This window comes from Arachis duranensis, chromosome 4 (genome assembly GCF_000817695.3).
Source record: "Arachis duranensis cultivar V14167 chromosome 4, aradu.V14167.gnm2.J7QH, whole genome shotgun sequence".
In the NCBI taxonomy this organism is placed as follows: Eukaryota; Viridiplantae; Streptophyta; class Magnoliopsida; order Fabales; family Fabaceae; genus Arachis; species Arachis duranensis.
Window position 1 is genome coordinate 14,152,981 of NC_029775.3, and position 7,895 is coordinate 14,160,875.

Sequence of the window (7,895 nt, forward strand, 5' to 3'; positions counted from 1 at the left end):
AATGTTATTTATATATTTTATATACTCTTACACATAAGCATGGATATAATTATAAATAAACTATTAATCGTATTTAAGAGTTTTAAATTTTTTTTGTGAGGAAGGAGTTGGATGAAGAGGGTAAAGAGATTATCCTTGCCCTAACCACCAATTTTTATGTCGCTCAATTTAGCGAGTAGGAGTAGAATGGACCGATCATCCCAAGGCCCCAACCTTATTCTTTAGGGAATCGGTATCTGCTAAAAATAAAAAATTTATTTATTTATAAAATAAAACCAAAAAAATTGTTAATAATTTTATGAAAATTAAACATGTCTAAAATTGAAGTATATAAGATGAGAAGACACCAACGGAGAGGAACCAAGTGCAAGAACATTAGATGCGAAGACATTACATCTAAGTTAAAATCTTAAGATATCAAGTTAATGGGTTTCTTATCTTATATACTCTTCACTTTGCAATTGTATGCCATTGCACTTTTGGGAATAGAAGAAGCATGCAAATATAATGAGAGCTTATATTATATTGCATAATATGATTGTTGAAGATAAAAGAGACACTTATGCAGGAAATGTTGCTCAAGACCTAGAGTATCACAATGTCGAAAATAGATTATCACAACCTCATATGGGAGAGGAGAATTTTGCGCCATACCATCAATTTATCCAAAAAAATATCTAACTTCAAAATGGGCATCGGCATCGAAAACTGAAAGAGGACTTGATTGAACACATATGGCAATTTCACAATGCGTGTCGTCAACTATAGAGTTTAATTATGTTTTTCTTTATATTAAGTAATTTTGCAAATTAGTTTAAACTCGAATTATATATTATGTATTATTGTTATTTATTAAGTAAATAAATTTTTTCAAATAAATATTACTATTTTCATAATAGTGAATTATTTTTTAATTTATAAATTTTAATAATATTATTATAAAAAATAAATAACTACATTAATTTTAATTATTTTAATTAATTAATTAAGTGAGACCACAATAGCAAGTAAACTTAGTTTCTTCTAATAGAAAAGAGAGAAATGTTTAGAGTTATTATTTATTGTTTATGATGCAAAAGCTAGTATGAAGTTACTTCTTATGATAAGTGGGGCCATAAATAAGGACAGAGATGAGTTTTTAACTGGAGATGGTCTTATTATTTGATACTTACTTGAGTATTTGTTTGGTTACATGAAAATACAATGAATAAAAGATGAGGAAAACTAAGTACAAATAAATTTGATGCATGTAGAAATATAATAGAGCAAGAGTAAGGGGGAAATGAAAGGATCCTTGATGATGAGTTATATTTCATATGTCATTCCAATCATGAGAAGTCTCTTACGCGGGACAGCCATCAATTGGTTTCCTTGGCAGAAGTTCTTTCTTAAGAAAATGTAAGCATAGTTGCCGACTATCTTATTGAGGAACGATGAATTTGGTTGATCCACCACCTCTACTTCGTCAAGCATATACATCACACCCCTTTGCATTGCCATGTCGATGAAGTTGACCTCAGTTTTATCTAGGTGAATGAAGGCCTTGAGATTTTGTATTAACTGTGATTCAAACACGAGAGAATCCTCGAGTTTATCTTTGTAACCGCATCTAACCACGCAATGGAATATTCGGTACTCTTTGGGCTCCAAATGAAAAAAATAGAAACCTCTCCTCGACTGATAGAAATAACCTTGATGGAAATAAAGACAAGGACTCAATGGATTAATGACATACAAGCTATGAAATGGGAGAATATCGGAGGAATTCCCTCACAAGCTCAGAGTAGAGTATCCCCAACCCGGGAACTCTTCTTATGTCCCTATTGTTGAAACAGCCTTGGATGAAGCAGAGCAACTCTCATCAACTCTATCAACTGAGTTCAAGTGTTAAGAGAAGAGAAAGGGAAGGAACGAAGCAAGAGAAGAGAGCAACAAGAAGAAGAAGGATAAACTAGCAGAGAAAGAAGAGAAGGAGAGAGAAGAAAGAATCTGATTTCATTTCTCACAAAATTGATCTAGAAGAATTTGAAATTCAACTAGTTATAATATATATATATATAATCTAACATAATTGACTTGCTGCACTAGTTGCCAGTTGCATAGCATACTAACAACCTAATTAATTTCAGTTACACTAACTAATCCTTTTTATCTGATACAGCTACTGCACTATAGAGTTTTTATCATGTAACACCTATCCATGGCTAATTCTCTTATGTACTCACTGTGAACCTTATTTCTAAGCTCGAACATGTACCTATCTTTGTGCACGTAATGCTTGATTCCCATGATCTTTGTCAAGAACAAAGAAGACACAATTGGAATATGACCTCCCTTTATGCAGCCGAATACTAATAAGAAGATAGTAGCTTGCCATATGCTCTTCTTCCATATAACTACCATTATCAATGAAACCAGCAACGTTGTGATTAGCATATCCCCAATAACTGCAATTTCATACGCTTGACTTATCTTTTCTGTGGTCTTGAAGGCAACACACATAATAACACTTGCAATCATGAACATGTAGTTGATCTCAAGAATATACACCTGGCCCTCATGCTCAGTGGAAGTGTGTACAACTCTCTCATTCATTTGTTTTATTTTACAACTTTCTATGTTTTTTTAATGTAGGACTAATTCATTCCTCACACTTGCAATCATAACAATCTTTTCCTCAAATGTGAGCCACCACATTGAGCACATCAACTCCCTCTCTTATATGTTGTCTATCGTTTTTGAATATTCATCCCTCATTTTAAATACTCTTTAACCACTAGACCAATTAACCATTGGCCCTGATACCGCTTATTGAGGCACCGTAGATAGCTCTGGACCATTGGAGAGACTTCGAGGATAAACCAAGTGCAAGAACTTAAGATGAGAAGATACCACATTCAATTCAAAACCTTAAGATGTCAAATTCATGAGTCTCTCATCTTATATACTCTTCTTTTATCTATGTTTTCTCTAAAAGAGAGAACATCTACAGAAGTGAGAAAGAAGAGGAAAAACAAAATTCTCATTTTTATGCAGAGCAATAATCTTTGAACAGTGATTTCTAATTCGTTTACTGCTGGTTCGGTCTGAATTAAAACTAACAATAACATGCAAAATTCTTATTCTAATAACACTGGTACCAACCTATTTAAATATCAATGGTTATCAAAGACATGTATGCATACTATGATAAACTTCTCTTCACTGAATTAAATTAAAGTTTATTTTCACATACTAGATGCTTTCCTTCACTTATATGGAATCAGCACGCTTTGAACTCACCATGTGCTTATTATTAATATAGTGTAAATATTGATGAAGAGGTCATAATTTATGTACTCAATTTTTTATTTATTTGTATTTTTGATATTATAAGTATAATAATAAATTGATGAAGGACAATTTACTTACTAAATTAAATGAAAAATAATATTATCCATTTATTTTATATATTTTTACACATAAGCATCGACATAATTATAAACAAATTATTAATTATATTTAAGGCTTTTTATTTATTTATTTTTTTTAGCGAAGAAGGAGTTGGATGAAGAGTGTAAGGAAATTATCCTTGTCCAAACTACCAATTCTCATGTTAATAAATTTGACGAGTAGGAGAAGGATGGGAAGATCATCTCCTTGACCCTAGCCCTATTTTTTAAAGAATGGTTTCTGCTAAAAATAAGAATATTTTAATATTTATTTAAAAAATAAATCCCAAAAAATTACTTAATAATTTTATGAAAATCTAGCATGTCTATAATTGAACTACATAAAATTAGAAGACACCACCAAGAATATAAAATTGTTCTTCACTTCTCCAAGTTTTTTTTAATGTGAAAAATGCCACCCGGATCGCCCTTTTCTGGAAGACTTTTAATGTTTCACCACCAGATCGAATAACCATCGACTCTGATACTACCTCTTGGGCAACTATGGAAAGCTTTAGACTACCGGACAGACTTCAGAGAGGAACTAAGTGCAAGAATATAAGATGAGAAGACACTACATTTAACTCAATATCATAAGATATCAAGTTAATAGGCTCTTTATCTTATATACTCTTCACTTCTCTATGTTTTTTTTCAATGTGGAATTAATTCATTCCACATACTCGCAACCATAACAATCTCGCCCTCAAATGTGAGCCACCACAGTGAGCACATCAACTTCCTCTCTTATGTGTTATCTACCATATTTGAGTATTCATTCCCATTTTAAACACTCCTTAACCATTAGACCAATTAACCATCGGCCCTGATACCATTTATTGCGCCATCGTGGAGAGCTCTGAACCACTGGACAGATTTCGAGAAGAAATCAGGTACAGGAATGTAAGATGAAAAAATACCACATCCAATTCAAAACCTTAAGGTGTCAAGTTAATGGGTCTCTCATCTTATATACTTTTCATTTCTCTATGTTTTCTCCAAAAGAGGGAACAACTACAAAGGTGAGAGAAAAGAGAGAAAATAAAATTCTGATTTTTATGCAGAGCAACAATCTTTGAACATCGATTTCTAATTTGTTTACCGTTGGATCAGTCTGAATTAGAACTAACAATAACATGCAAAATTCTTATTCTAAACATACTACTACCAATCTATTTAGTGATCAATGATTATTAAAGACATGTATACACACTATGATAAACTTCTCTTCACTGAACTAAATTAAAGTTTATTGTCACATATTAGATTCTTTTATTCTCTTATATAGAATCAGCATGCTTTAAACTCACCATGTACTTATTATTAATATACTATAGGTTTTGATGAATATTTCATAATTTATATACTCAATTTTTTTTTTAAATTTAGTCATATGTTTGATATTGTAAGTATAATAATAAATTCATGAAGGATAATTTATTTAGTAAATTAAATGAGAAACAATTTTATTCATTTATTTTATATACTCTCACACATAAGCATTGACATAATTATAAATAAACTATTAATCATATTTAAGACTTTTCATTTTTTTGTGAAAAAGGAGTGGGATGAGGAAGGTAAGGAGATTGTCCTTGTCTTAACCACCAATTTTTATGTCGCTCAATTTAGCGAGTAGAAGTAGGATGGACCGATCATCCCAAAGCCCCAACCTTATTCTCTAAGAAATTGGTATCTGCTAAAAATAAAAATGTTTTTATATTTATTTATAAAATAAAATCCAAAAAAATTGTTAATAATTTATGAAAATCAAACATGTCTAAAATTGAACAACATAAGATGAGAAGACATCAACAGAGAGGAATCAAGTGCAAGAACATAAGATGCGAAGATATTACATCTAAGTTAAAATCTTAGGATGTCAAGTTAATGGATTTCTTATCTTATATACTCTTCACTTGCAATTGTACGCCAGTGCACTTTTGGAAAAAGAAGAAGCTTGCAAATATAATAAGAGCTTATATTATATTGCATAATATGATTGTTGAGGATGAAAGAGACACTCATGTAGGAAACGTTGTTCAAGACCTAGACTATCACAATATCGAAAATGGCTTATCACAATCTCATATGTGAAAAGAGAATTTTGCACCATACCATCAATTTTTCCAAAAAATGTCCAACTTCAAAATAGGTATCTGCATCGAGAACTAAAAGGGGACTTAATTGAACACATATGGCAATTTCACAATGCGCGTCGTCAACTATAGAGTTTAATTATGTTTTTCTTTATATTAAGTAATTTTGCAAATTAGTTTAAACTCAAATTATATATTATGTATTATTGTTATTTATTAAGTAATTAATTTTTTTTCAAATATTACTATTTTCATAATAGTGAATTATTTTTTAATTTATAAATTTTGATAATATTATTATAAAAAAATAAATAACTACATTAATTTATTTTAATTAATTAATTAAGTGTGACCACAATAGCAACTAAACTTAGTTCTTTCTAATAAAAAAGAGAGAAATATTTTGAGTTCTTATTTATTGTTTATGATGCAAAAGCTGGTATGAAGTTACTTCTTATGATAAGTTCATCATAAATAAGGACTAAGATGAGTTTTCAACTGGAGATGGTCTTATTATTTGATACTTACTTGAGTATTTGTTTGGTTACATGAAAATATAATAAACAAAAGACGAGAAAAACTAAGTACAAATAAATTTGATGCATGTAGAAATGTAATAGAGCAAGAGTAAGGGAAAAATGAAATGATCGTTGATGATGAGTTATATTTCATATATCATTCCAATCTTGAGAAGTCTCTTACGCGGGATAGCCATCAATTGGTTTCCTTGGCGGAAGTTCTTTCTTAAGAAAGTGTAAGCATAGTTGACAACTATCTTATTGAGAAATGATGAATTTGGTTGAGCCACCACCTCTGCTTCGCCAAACATATACATCACACCCTTTTGCATTGCCATGTCGATGAAGTTGACCTCAGGTTCATCTAGGTGAATGAAGGCCTTGAGATTTTGTATTAACTGTGATTCAAACATGAGAGCATCATCAAATTTATCTTTGTAACAACATCTAACCACGCAACGGAACATTCGGTACTCTTTGGGCTCCAAATGCCAAAATAGAAAACTCTCCTCCAAGGAAACTTGGCTGATAGAGATGACCTTAATAGAAACAAAGACAAGGGCTGAATGGATGGATGACATACAGGCTATGAGATGGGAGAATTTCAGAGGAATCCCCTACACAAGCTCAGAGTAGAGCAGCCCCACCCCAGGAACTCTTCTTATGTTCTTATCCATGGCCAATTTTCCTATGTACTCACTGCAAACCTTATTTCTAAACTCGAACATGTACCTCTCGTTGTGCACATAATACCAGATTCCCATGATCATCGTCAAGAACAAAGAAGACACAATTGGAAGATATCCTCCCTCCATGAACTTTGTTATTTGAGATAAGAAATAAATAGCCTCTATGTAGCCGAATACCAATAAGAAGATAGTAGCTTGCTATATGCTCTTCTTCCATATAACTACCATTGTCAATGTAACCAGCCACATTGTGATAAGCATATCCCCAATAACTTCAATCCTGTATACTGAACTTATTTTTCTGTGGTCTTAAAGGCAGCACACATAATAATGCTTCTAATCATGAACATGTAATTGATTTTAGGAATATACACCTGACCCTCGTGCTTAGTGGAAGTATGCACAACCTTAACTCGTGGAAAACAACCTAGACTCAGGACCTGCGATATGATGGAAAATGCTCCTGAAATCATTGCTTGGCTTTTTATGATAGCAGCACCAACAGCCACCACAAATATTGGCCAGTATATGGGATCTGCATGTATTGATGCATTGGACTTTACTAATTAATCATAATAACTACAGTAACTGAATTTCCTACAATTGCTCAACTTACTTGGTAGACTTTCACAGAAAGTATTGCCCACTTTTTCAGAGAACTTTCGAAGGAATGCAACTTGTCCAGTATATGCACACAATATTGCAGGTGTAAAACCCGGTTAATTAACGGCTAATTAACCCATAAATGAGAATTTATTCTAGAAAGCCCAAAATGTGATTCTTATGGCTAAATGTGATAGAGGAGATTGAGACGAGAATTTCGGTACCAATTTTATAGAATTCGGACCAAGATTGGACCGAACGGGCCAAACCGGGCCAATTAGACCCAAAGTGGGCCCTTGGCCCAACACAACTTAACCAAAACCCTAGTTTTCAGCACTCTCTCTCCTCACAACACACTCAAACACGCTGAAATGGTGGAGAGGAAGGGAAGAACACTCTCTCAACTTCTTTCTCTCACTTGATCTTCAAACCACCATAACTTTTGATCTAGAGCTTCGATTGCCGCTCCGTTTGCGGCCACGCGTTCACCGCGGAGAGCTCTACAAAACCCATACAATCAATCTTGAGGTAAGCCACGTGTTACTGTTCGAAATT

The 7,895-nt window shown here is 32.6% G+C and overlaps 1 pseudogene; it reads right to left on the reverse strand.

Annotated features, from left to right (window-relative positions):
- Positions 1 to 1,305: 1,305 nt before the first annotated feature.
- The window catches only part of LOC110272453 (potassium transporter 5-like), a 9,112-nt pseudogene continuing 2,522 nt past the window's right edge, over positions 1,306 to 7,895 (reverse strand).